This window comes from Rana temporaria, chromosome 9 (genome assembly GCF_905171775.1).
Source record: "Rana temporaria chromosome 9, aRanTem1.1, whole genome shotgun sequence".
NCBI lineage: Eukaryota > Metazoa > Chordata > Amphibia > Anura > Ranidae > Rana > Rana temporaria.
In genome coordinates, this window is record NC_053497.1 from 24,353,284 (window position 1) to 24,367,039 (window position 13,756).

General features: G+C 40.0%; 1 long non-coding RNA gene across 1 annotated transcript in view; it reads right to left on the minus strand.

Annotated features, from left to right (window-relative positions):
- The window catches only part of LOC120913200, a 59,791-nt gene extending 46,815 nt beyond the window's left edge, over nt 1-12,976 (minus strand). The window contains exons 1-2 of the long non-coding RNA XR_005743482.1: nt 12,820-12,976; nt 4,876-5,001 (exon numbers count right to left, since the gene is read on the minus strand). This is a non-coding gene — a long non-coding RNA (uncharacterized LOC120913200). The remainder of the gene's footprint in view (nt 1-4,875; nt 5,002-12,819) is intronic.
- Nucleotides 12,977-13,756: the final 780 nt, after the last annotated feature.

The following is a 13,756-nucleotide window of genomic DNA, read 5'->3' on the forward strand; positions in this document are numbered from 1 at the left end:
AATGCCGCCACTGTGCCTATCAAATACAGCCACTGTGCCCATCAAATGCAGCCACTGTGCTCATCAAATGCCGCCATTGTGCCTGTCAATTGTGGCCACTATGCCCTCCAAATGCCGCCACTGTGCCCATCAAATGCAGCCACAGTGCCCATCAAATTCCTTCGGCACTTACCCCATCATGGTGGGGGATCAGGCAGCGGGTGATGGTGGTGAGCTGTGGAATGGTGGGATGAGCAGCGGGTCAGGCGGCGGCTCCTGTGTCCTCCATTTGTCTCTTCTTCCTTTCCGCTAGGCGTTCAATTAGAGCGCCTGTGCTTTCAGCCAATCATGTGATAGGGAATTAGACCCACGTCTCCCGATTGGTTGAGAGGCAGTCCAGTGTTATATACATTCACTTTTTTCAACACACCTGGGTGGGCCCACGAACGCAATGCTCTGCACTCTGAGTCTACCTTTTTACCTTTCTACCTTGCTCTAATTAGGTGCTTTAAAAAAACACCCCCGCCGATGTAATTCAGGCACCCGGCATCCGAAAACGGGTTGGACGCTTGAATAGGGGGTGGCTACAGTGGCCATGGATAGATTCATGCTATGCATGAATCTATCCATTCTACACAGAGGGGGTGGCATGACAGAGGGGGGGGGTGTGACAGAGGGGGTGGCGTGACAGAGGGGGTGGCGCCCGGGTACCCCTAAAGATTTTTACCATATTTAAAAAAACAGCTTTCAAAGAACCCACTAGAAGCCTTATTAAATCTCAAACCAAAGAAACTTTACAAATGGAACGGAACAAATGAATAATGAATAATAATAATAATAAAAAAAAAATATTTATTATTGTTATTTATTATTATTTATTATTATTATTATTATTATTATTATTATTATTATTAATTTGTTATGTTCACTAACAGCCAATTTTGAAAGGAAATTCCAATACCTATAATTTAATAGTTTGCAATAGTTACGTTGGGCCATATTCTCATAGAAGTTACGATGGAGTATCTCAGGATACTCCATCGTATCTCCCTTTTTTGGCCGTGTATCTATGCGACTGATTCTTAGAATCATTTTCACATAGATACACTTAAGATCCGCCATCTGTAAGTCACTTACACTGGCGGATCTTAAATGTAATGACGCCGGCGGCCGCTAGATGGCATTTACGTGAAGGACTCATTTGCGTATGCAAATGATCCTTCTACGCCGATTCCCGAACGAGTTCACGACGCGTAACCGTCGTTTGTCGTCTGCTATATGAGGAGTAAATTTCCGCAAGTCCCACGTAGGCCATGTTACGGATGGCGTCGGGTCCGCGTCGTGTTTTTTCGTCGGGTACGTTGTTTCCGTAAGTCGTTCTTGAATACGACCTTACGTCAATGACGCACACGTCGGCGTCATTGATGTTTTCCGCCGAGAACTGGAGCATGCGCACTGGGCTTTTTGAAGCCCGGCGCATGCGCAGTTCATTAGAATCGGGGGCGCGCTTAATTTGAATACAAGCCGCCCCCTTGGAGATCCGCCGGGGCATTTACACTCCGCCGTCCCAACTTACGGAGCAAGTGTTTGGGGAATACAACACTTGCTCCTGTAAGTTGGGACAGCGGAGTGTAAGTGTCTTAAGCGCAGCCCACGGATTTTTACAGAGAATATGGGCCGTTATTATTAGTTAGTTATTATTTCAGATTTTAGAATTTTCGGGTTTTCAGATTTTTTTATTTCTAATTTACGAATTTTCAAATATTCAAATTGGAATGGCCTGGTCATTAAGGGGGTAAAACCTTCTGGGGCTGAAGTAGTTAATAGTGCATTTAGACACACACAACATTTTTTTGCATTCTTCCAGCTCTGTCTTTTCCAAACACAACCACTAGAGTTCGCTATGCTCCAGTGTGGTCACAGTTGTGGTATGAATGACAGCTGAGGGCCTCATTTCATTCATAGCTAGTAAGATGTGTTGTGTTAATATATTTCAGTTAAAACCAGAACTAAGCCCATCAATTTAAAGTGGTATTAAAGTCTAATTGTTTTCTAACTTAGATAAAAAGAACAAAACTCACACGTAGTAGTAGAAGTCCCCTCATCACATCAGAAGTCCCCCATCATGTCAGATGTCCCCCATCACATCAGAAGCCCCCTTCACATCAGAAGTCCCTCATCACATCAGAAGTCCCTCATCACATCAGAAGTCCCTCATTACATCAGAAGTCCCTCATCACATCAGAAGTCCCCCATCATGTCAGATGTCCCCCATCACATCAGAAGCCCCCCTTCACATCAGAAGCCCCCTTTCACATCAGAAGTCCCTCATCACATCAGAAGTCCCTCATCACATCAGAAGTCCCTCATTACATCAGAAGTCCCTCATCACATCAGAAGTCCCCCATCATGTCAGATGTCCCCCATCACATCAGAAGCCCCCCTTCACATCAGAAGTCCCCTCATCACATCAGAAGTCCCTCATCACATCAGAAGTCCCTCATCACATCAGAAGTCCCCCATCATGTCAGATGTCTCCCATCACATCAGAAGTCCCCCCACCATATCAGAGTCTCTTCTTCGTGGTAGAGCCCAAATTCACATTCCAAGTACCCCTCCAGAGGCTATCCCTCTGGAACGTTTGTGACAAAATAGCCAAGTGGCTCCAAGTAGAGGCACCATAAAGCACAGGGGATTAGACAGTATGCCAAACTGAATTCAGTTTAAACACAAGTAAACACAACGCGTGCTGGTCACAGATTTTCAAAAGGTAAATCAAATTATCAACCTCTGGTTTGGCAGCACTCCACAAACTGGGGAAACCCCTTAAAAATGAAAGGGAAATCCCAGCGACTCTACTCATAAACATTCAAATGAGAATGCTAAACATATATCCAAGAGTTTAGAGTTTTTAATGATAAGGTTTTTATACAGAAAAAAGCCTCCGTGCTTCAGGGCCAGAAACCCCCCTTCAGCAGGGCTCAGGAAATTTGACTGTGCTTGAATGATCTCAGATAAGCAGCTATCATATAGATCTACTTGCAACAGTGTCAAAGGTCAGGTTAAGCCAGTGTTAACAAGCTGCACTTGTTCCATCATTAAAAACTCTCATGCCGCGTACACATGATCATTTTTCGGCATGAAAAAAACGTTGTTTTTCAAAAACGTCATTTAAAATGATCGTGTGTGGGCTACACATCATTTTTCAGGTTCTGAAAAACGACAATTTTTTTTTTAGAACATGCTGCATTTTTTAACGTTGTTTTAAACAATGTCGTTTTTCGGGTTGTAAAAAATGATCGTGTGTGGGCTAAAACAACGTAAAAAAACCTGCGCATGCTCAGAAGCAAGTTATGAGACGGGAGCGCTGGTTCTGGTAAAACTACCGTTCATAATGGAGTAAGCAAATGGAACTTCCCCTTTATAGTGCCGTCGTACGTGTAGTACGTCACCGCGCTTTGCTAGATCATTGCTAGATCATTTTTTAAAAACGATAGTGTGTAGGCAACGTCGTTTTAATGATGAAGTTGGGAAAACAACGCTCAAAAATTTTGACAAGAAAACCGTGGATTTTTTCTGACGGAATGTTGGTTCAAACTTGTGTTGCATACACACGGTCACATCAATCTTGTCGGAAATTCCGACCAGCAAGAACGCGGTGACGTACAAGACGTTCGACGAGCCGAGATCAATGAAGTTCAATAGGCAGTTCGGCTCTTCTGCTTGGTTCTGGGAATACGTGTTTTTTTTTGTGCGTTGGATTTGAGCGGATTTTCCGATAGGAATTTTTTCCGTCGGAAAAATAGAGAACCAGCTCTCAATCTTTTGTTGGTGGAAATTCCGACAGCAAAAGTCCGCCGGAGCATACACACGGTCGGAATTTCTGACCAAAAGCTCACATCGGATTTTTCTTGTCGGAATTTACGATCGTGTGTACGCGGCATTAGACGTTTGTTTGGCGCCGTTATCAGACTGTGCCATGAATGTAGTTGGCAGTATTGCGGAGAGAGTTTGGGGTAGAGAACGGAGTGATTGGGTCCGCATATGACCAGACTGTTGAAGGCATAATGGGCCAGATTCATGTACCTGGGCGCATCTTTGTGCGGGCGTAGCGTATCCTATTTACGCTACGCCGCCGCAACTTAGACAGGCAAGTGCAGTATTCACGAAGCACTTGCTCCGTAAGTTGCGGCGGCGTAGCGTAAATAGGCCGGCGTAAGCCCGCCCAATTCAAAGTAGGCTGGTAGGGGGCGTGTTGTATGGAAATGAATCGTGACCCCGCGCAAATGACGCGCCTTACGAACGGCGCATGCTCAGTATCACGTTGAATTTTCTCCCTAAGTTACGCCGGCTCAATGCTTAGTCGACGTGAACGTAACCTACGCCCATCCCTATTCACGTACGACTTACGCAAAAGACATAAAATACGACGCTGTTCCGATGTTTCCGACGTCCATACCTTAACATGATTTACACCTGCTTTATGAGGGGTAAAGTTACGCCGGTTGTACACCTTACGTAAACAGCGTATATTAATATATAAGTACGTTTGTGAATCGGCGTATCTAGCTCATTTGCATATTTATAATGGGAAAGCCATGTTTTTGGACGTATCTCGCTTTGTGAATCGGCGTAAAGATGCGACGGCGCACATTTGAAATTACGCCGGTGTATCTGGAGATACGCCGGCGTACATCGTTTATGAAACTGGCCCAATGTGTGTGTGCTAAGGACCTGCCTGATTTGTATTAGGAATCCCAGAAGAGGTAAGATCGGAGAGGTGGTGCATGCACTTTCCTGATGAAGTCAGTCATATTGACAGAATCCTCAGCAATGTAACAGTAATAGCAGACATTACAATATCTAAACCATGCAGGGTTATTGATTGAGACGTACCTGTGCTGTGAGAGTCTGCTCGGGACTCATCACTTCGATGCAGGCTCTGCTTCATGCACCAGGCAGTCACAGGAAACACGGTGTAGCTTTACATGGTGGGAAAGTTCTCCGGGAGGTTCCAACATCCTTTAAATAGTAAAAAGGAATTAGGAGTTATTCTGGAAGAAAGTTCCTTTGCCCCACCTCCTATGCAATTAAGTCACACCTCTTGTGCAAGAGTATTGCCAACCTTGTATGTTGTTATGTAAGTAAAAAAAGGGGGGAAGGACATTGGGACGTTAAAAGAGGCAACAAATGGGTAAATTCATATGCCTCCATCCTTATTAATATGGAAAAAAAGGGAGCGGGGGGGTTATTTGGAACTTTAAATGAAGCAGACTCCTAAATATTAGGGGGCAGATCCACAAAAGGATTACGCCTGCGTATCTACTGATACGCTGGCGTAATTTTAAATTTCCCGCGTCGTATCTTTGTTTTGTATCCACAAAACAAGATACAACAGCATCTGGGATCGATCCGACAGGCGTACATATCTTAGTACGCCGTCGTATCTAAGCTGCAATTTTTCGGCGGCCGCTAGGTGGCGTTCCCGTCGAAATCCGCGTTGAGTATGCAAATTAGCTAGTTACGGCGATCCACGAACGTACGTCGGCCCGGCGCATTTTTTTACGTCGTTTTTGTTCGGCTTTTTCCGGCGTATAGTTAAAGGTGCTATATGGTGGCGTACTCAATGTTAAGTATGGCCGTCGTTCCCGCGTACAATTTTGCTTTTTGTACATCGTTTGCATAAGTCGTTCGCGAATAGGAATTTACGTAGAATGACGTCACTGTCGTAAGCATTGGCTTGTTCCGGTTAAATTTCAAGCATGTGCACTGGGATACCGCCAGGGACGGCGCATGCGCAGTTAAAAAAAAACATTGTTTACATCGGGTCACAACGTATTTACATAAAACACGCCCCTATTACATCCATTTGAATTCCGCGCTCTTACGCCGCAAGAGATACACTATGCCGCCGTAACTTACGGCGCAAATTCGTTGAGGATTCGAAACAAAAAAAAGTAAGTTACAGCGGCGTAGTGTATCTTAGATACGCTACGCCCGGCGCAGTAAGGCGCCGTTGTACGTGGATCTACCCCTAGGTATGCAAAGATATGTTTAATAATTCCTGCATAATCTTAATTACATGGTAAAAATAGAATAAATAACAATACATAAGACCTTGTGGATTTAATAAAACTTTAAATAAAAAAAAAATGGATAAAAGGTTTAGGGCTGGGAAACACTGAAGTGAATTTTATATACAACTATATAGATCAGACCAAAATGAGGGACAAATGAGGGGGAAAGAGGGACAGAGGGACATTTCTCCAAATCAGGGACAGTCCCATATAATTAGGGACAGTTGGGATCTATGCCCAGAAGCGATTCAGTTCGCATGCGCCGCGCTTTATAAGTTTTTTTCATTCATTCATTCATTCATGCAGGAACTACTTTTCTAAATCAGTGCAGCACCAATTTGAATAGTTCCATTACTGACAATAGGGTGCCACTTGTCATGCGATTTGACCTGCCAAATCGCATGTCAAGTCGCATCGGTGTAAACAGGGGGGCTCAAGCTTATGCAGCTGTGATTACGTTTGGGCCTGGATAGTAGAGTATTGCAGGTCTATGTAATTAGATGGCTTTAATTGACCCTGCCTGGTTGTCTTGCAATGAAATAAAAGGATCAAAAAGGCACATTATTGTATGGAACAACTACGAATGAAGCAAAACATGCATATGTAATGAGCAAATATAGTTGCTACCACATCCTTTTCTCTTTCCTTCAATATACATGTAATATATGTACAATTACAAGCTTTACATAGACAGGTTGACTTAAAATTCGGACCCACAGCAAGTAAACAGATAGGGAGCTCTGACATTTCCTTGTCCGCATCCTTCCTTAGGGACTGCTAAGGCATTGGAACCAATACACACAAACAGTCAGGTGTGCTGAGCACATTGGCTAGACTGGCAATAAAGTCATAGGTAGACATTAGGGTGTGCACCCCAAAGTGCAAACATATTTGCATGCGTGTGCATGTGTATAGTCAGCAGAGAAATGGACGGTGTCAGTAGGACAGAGATTGGTGTCAGTAGGGCAATGGACGGTGTCAGTAGGACAGAGCTTGGTGTCAGTAGGGCAATGGACGGTGTCAGTAGGACAGAGCTTGGTGTCAGTAGGGCAATGGACGGTGTCAGTAGGACAGAGCTTGGTGTCAGTAGGGCAATGGACGGTGTCAGTAGGACAGAGCTTGGTGTCAGTAGGGCAATGGACGGTGTCAGTAGGACAGAGCTTGGTGTCAGTAGGGCAATGGACGGTGTCAGTAGGACAGAGCTTGGTGTCAGTAGGGCAATGGACGGTGTCAGTAGGACAGAGCTTGGTGTCAGTAGGGCAATGGACGGTGTCAGTAGGACAGAGCTTGGTGTCAGTAGGGCAATGGACGGTGTCAGTAGGACAGAGCTTGGTGTCAGTAGGGCAATGGACGGTGTCAGTAGGACAGAGCTTGGTGTCAGTAGGGCAATGGACGGTGTCAGTAGGACAGAGATTGGTGTCAGTAGGGCAATGGACGGTGTCAGTAGGACAGAGCTTGGTGTCAGTAGGGCAATGGACGGTGTCAGTAGGACAGAGCTTGGTGTCAGTAGGGCAATGGACGGTGTCAGTAGGACAGAGCTTGGTGTCAGTAGGGCAATGGACGGTGTCAGTAGGACAGAGCTTGGTGTCAGTAGGGCAATGGACGGTGTCAGTAGGACAGAGCTTGGTGTCAGTAGGGCAATGGACGGTGTCAGTAGGACAGAGCTTGGTGTCAGTAGGGCAATGGACGGTGTCAGTAGGACAGAGCTTGGTGTCAGTAGGGCAATGGACGGTGTCAGTAGGACAGAGCTTGGTGTCAGTAGGGCAATGGACGGTGTCAGTAGGACAGAGCTTGGTGTCAGTAGGGCAATGGACGGTGTCAGTAGGACAGAGATTGGTGTCAGTAGGGCAATGGACGGTGTCAGTAGGACAGAGCTTGGTGTCAGTAGGGCAATGGACGGTGTCAGTAGGGCAGTGGATGGTGTCAGTAGTTTTTATTTTTATTATTATTTTACAATTTTCTTAGGAGCCCCGTTAGCGGGCTTTGGTTGAAATAACAGGGATCTAAACAGGGGGAATCTGCGCCACACAGGGCGATTAGGGTGTGCCCAGGCACACCTAGCACACCCTGTGCGCACACGCCTATGAATAAAGGGGATTAGAAAAAGGAAAAGCCCTGCATAAAGGCAAACAACAGCCTCTGAGTTCACTTTTTATTTTGATTATCGCTTCTAATTTTAGCACTGAATCTGATGCCCCGTACACACGACCGGTTTTCCCGTCGTAAAAACTGCGACTAGAGCTTTTCGTCGGGAAACCTGACCGTGTGTATGCTCCATCGGATTTTTTCCCACAGGAAAACTGCTGGGGAAAAAAAGAGAGCAGGATCTTTTTTTTCCCAATCAGGAAAGAAAAAGAGCGGGAAAACAGTTCGTCTGTATGCTTTTCCGACGGGAAAAAAACGTGCATGCTCAGAAACAATTCGATGCATGCTCAGAAGCATTGAACTCAATTTTCTTGGCTCGTCGTAGTTTTTTACGTCACTGCGTTCTTGGAAGTCAAAAGTTCACCGGACTTTTGTGTGACCGTGTGTATGCAAGGCAGGCTTGAGAAGAATCCCGCCGGGAAAAACATTATTCGTTTTTCCCAACGGGAAAACCGCTCGTGTGTACAGGGCATAAGAGTCAGCATAACAGCCAGAATTTTCAGAGTAAGGTCTGCAGTGGCTTATGTCAGGAAGGTTCCCTTTAAAAAGATTAGAATGCCCCTGAAGAATTCACACCTATGTATTTTTCTTGCCCTTGAAATTATTATTATATTTATTATTATTATTATTATACAGGATTTATATAGTGCCATCAGTTTGCGCAGCCCTTTACAAAATGAGGGCAGGTATTAAAGTTACAATACAGTTTATTTGTTTGCTTGTTAAGAAAATAAATAAAAAGATTTATATATATAAAAAAAAGTTACAATACAGTTAGTTTGTTTGCTTGTTAAGGAAATAAATAAAAAGATTTATATATATATATAAAAAAAAAGTTACAATACAGTTTGTTTGTTAAGGAAATAAATAGAAATATTTATATATATATATATATATATTCTATTTATTTCCTTAACAAACAAACTGTATTGTAACTTTATATATATATATATATATATATATAATATAATATATATATATATATATATATATATATATATATATATATATATATATATATATATAAAAATAAAGAAAAAAGTTACAATACAGTTTTGTGTATGTGTGTATATATATATATATATATATATATATATATATATATATAAAAAGAAAAAAGTTACAATACAATTTTTTTGTTTGCTTGTTAAGGATATAAATAAAAAGATTTATATATAAAAAAAAAAAAAAAAGTTACAATACAGTTTGGTACAGGATGAATCATAGAGCCCTGCTCGTTAGAGCTTAAAATAAATGGAACTGTATCAAATCACATGTCAACGCATACGATGTCCTGCATTTTCAATTTACATTGTATTTAATTTTGAACATGTATCACAACGCACATTGACACGGATCATATCGTGTTTACATGCGTCGTGGCACCTCGACGTGCATTGACACCTGTCTTAACGCATGTGTCTGAGATGCATTTACATTGATTTCAATGGAAATGCTTCAAACAAAAAAGCAAAAGGTATTTTTCTGCATTTTCATTGATTTCAATAGAAAACACATCAAGGGGGAAAAAAAGCAAACGGTGCGAGCTCATGATTATTATTATATTATTATTATTATTATTGTTATTATTATTATTATTATTATTATTAATTCAGTGTGCGTTCCCATGCACTTGCTAGTGTGAAAAATGATTAGTCATGAACACAAGCACATTCATTTATATGTTGATTGTCAACATGTATCATAATGCACATTGATACAGATCATGATGCATTTATTATGCGTTGATCATGATGCCAACATTGACGTGTGTTGACACTTGTCTTAATGGATGCACCTGAGATGCGTTTTGATACGTTTACATTGATTTCAATGGAAAACGCATCAAGCAAAAAAAGCGAAAAAGGTGTGAGCTCATGATTAGAGGTGTTCCCATATACTTGTTCATGTGAAAAAATGATTAGTACAAAAAAATACATACAACGAATTGTAAAGTGCTGAGCAAACTGTTGGCGCTATATAAATCCTGTATAATAATTGTAATAATAATATTTATAATAATAATGTGTAACAGCACTAAACTAATTTAAATCAGATAAGGAAATATCCAAAACTGTAATGTAGCAACACAATTTTTTTTCAATGCATGAACGTGTTTTGATTTTATATATCTATATATCTATGTATATATATATATATATATATATATATATATATATATATATATATATAGATATATATATAGATATAGATATAGATATCGATATATATCTATATATATATATCTATCTATCTATATATATATATATATATATATATATGGAGTGTTCAAAACAACATAATATTTTCTTTGCTCATATAATGTATATTTTATTATTATTAGACAGAATTAAATATATATATATATATATACATATATATATATATATATATATATACATATATATATATATATATATATACATATATATATATATATATATATACATATATATATATATATATATATATATATATATATATATATATATATATATATATATATATATATATATACATATATATATATATATATATATATTCAAAACAAGGTGCATACATAAAAAACTGTGGGCCAGATTCACATAGAAATGTGTTACGCTGCGGCGGCGTAACGTATCCCATTTACGTTACACCGCCGCAAGTTTACAGCGTAAGTGCTTGATTCACAAAGCACTTGCCTGTAAACTTGCGGCGGCGTAGCGTAAATCCGCCCGGCGCAAGCCCGCCTAATTCAAATGGGGCGGGGACCATTTAAATTAGGCGCGTTCCCGCGCCGAACGTACTGCAATTGCTCCGTCCCTAAAATTACCCGACGTGCATTGCGCTAAATGACGTCGCAAGGACGTCATTGGTTTCGACGTTAACGTAAATGCCGTCCAGCGCCATTCACGGACGACTTACGCAAACGACGTGAAATTTCAAATTTCGACGCGGGAACGATGGCCATACTTAACATTGGCTAGACCACCTAGAGGGCAGCCTTAGTTTTACGTGGCGTATCTCGACGGAAACAACGTAAAGTTAGAGCGACGGGTAAAGCGTACGTTCGTGAATCGCCGTAACTAGTCATTTGCATATTCTACGCCGACCGCAATGGAATCGCCACCTAGCGGCCGGCCTAGAATTGCATCCTAAAATCCGACGGTGTAAGTCAATTACACCTGTCGGATCTTAGGGCTATCTATGCGTAACTGATTCTATGAATCAGCCGCATAGATACGACAATCGTATCTCAGAGATACAACGGCGTATCAGGAGATACGCCGTCGTATCTCTTTTGTGAATCTGGCCCAGTGTTGCTACATTACAGTTTTGAACACTTCCTTATTTAATCTAGATTATTGCTGTTGCATATTATTATTTTTATTATACAGGATTTATATAGTGCCAACAGTTTGCTCGGCGCTTTACAATATGAAGACAGAAATTACAGTTACAATACAATTTGTTAGAAGAGGAATCAGAGGGCCCTGCTTGTTAGAGCTTATATAATTTAATTTCCATTTGGCATTTCAAACAAAATATTTAATAGTTTTATGTAAAAAAAATACAATTAAAAAAGTAACTATAAAAAGCCCAATGGTGTCTACCCCTAATAAATGTCCTTTATATAAGGCTGCATTCACACCTCCGCGACAAGCAACGCCGCGTACGCGGCGTATTTTGCCGCGAAAAGTGTATCTTTTTTTTTTTTTCTTCAAATCCTTCCCATTGCTGTCAATGGGCGAACGCCAATGTCGCCTGAAAAAAAGGGTCCGGGACTTTTTTTCAGGCGACAGGCGTACGGCCTCTATGAGATGTGAACCATCTCCATAGACAGCAATGGGAATTCTCCCCTCTAGCGGCACAAGCGTCCGGCGTCGGGCGTTTTGTCGCCTAGATGTGAATGGGCTCTTAGACAAATGTACAATTAATAATAAGAATTTAATATAATAAAATAATTTATAATAGTATAAAGCCAGTTTGTTAAACTGTGTACGTTTTTGTAGATAGCTCCCATTTTGTTCTTTAAGCAAACTGTTGGCGCTATATAAATCCTGTATAATAATAAAAAGGGTGATTATTATTATACAGGATTTATATAGCGCCAACAGTTATCTTAGCGCTTTACAATATGAAGGCAGGCTTTACAGTTACAATACAATTTGGTAGAAGAGGAATCCTGCTCGTTAGAGCTTTTATATATATATATATATATATATATATATATATATATTTTATATTTCAATTTGGTATTTTAAACAAAATATTTATTAGGTTTATGTAAAAAACAAACATCAACAAAAAAAAAAAACACTGAAAGTAACCAACTATAAAAAGTCCAGTGGTGTCTACCCCTAATAAATGTCCTTTATATAAAACAAATGTATAATTAATAATAATTATTTAATATAATAAAATAATTTATAATAGTATAAACCCAATTTGTTAAACTGTGTACGTTTTTGTAGTGCCTTTTTTTTTATAGCAAACTGTTGGCATTATATAAATCCTGTGTAATAATAATAATAATAATAATAATAATAAAAAATCTATATATCCTAAAACTTACATGTCCCACATATAATTTGTATTATGTAAAAGTAAAGTGTAGTAAAGCCTTTGGTTTACTTACAATGGCAATGCTCTATGTTCCTCCAGGATGAGCCTTCTCTGCTTCTTCTTCCATAGACTGCCGTGGTCAAGAAACTAAAGTTCACAGTCAAAACTCCCTCAATCCTTCTCTGACATTGGATAGTTCTTGGTTTTTTTTTTGCATCCTTCACCCCCGATGGGACCTTTGGTCACACATTCCATATTAGGAACGGCCACAGCTCCTAATCGTTTCAGCAGCAAAACACCATAAATCAATCTCATTTCAGAAAAGTTGGCATGTTCTCCAGTAATCATATATGCTAAGTATTTCATGATCCTGCGAGTACAGTGCTATCTTTGTGGATACATCCACATATAGCCCATGGCACCCCAGGGTCAACAAATGTGCCTTACCATCTGCAAAATCTCTCCGAAAAAATGTGCACAGTCCACTTTCACTTAGTTGCTGGCATCAGCACCCTGCCTTGTTACTTGTAATAGATGAGTGACAGAAAAAAAAAAAAAAAGAAAAAAAAAAAACCCATGTAGAATCAAAAACTACATACTGTATATATTGCGGTCTTTCACCAGCATTAAAATGTATCTAAACCCCAAAACATACATTTTAATACATTGAATAACTTTAATACAACAGCTTTCCCTGTTACTTGTAATGAATAAGTGACAGATAAAAAAAAGAAAAAAAAAAAACATAATGTAGAATCAAAAACTACATACTGTACCAGAATTAAGATATATCTAAACCCCAAAAAAATAAACATTTTAATACATTGAATAATTTTAATACAGCAGCTTTCCCTGTTACATGTAATGGAGGAGTGACATTAAAAAAGAAAACGTTAAAAAAAACAAAACAAAAAAAAAACATAATGGAAAATCAAACACGACATACTGTAAACACCGTATATACTCGAGTAATAGCCAAGTTTTCAGCACATTTTTTGGTGCTGAAAATG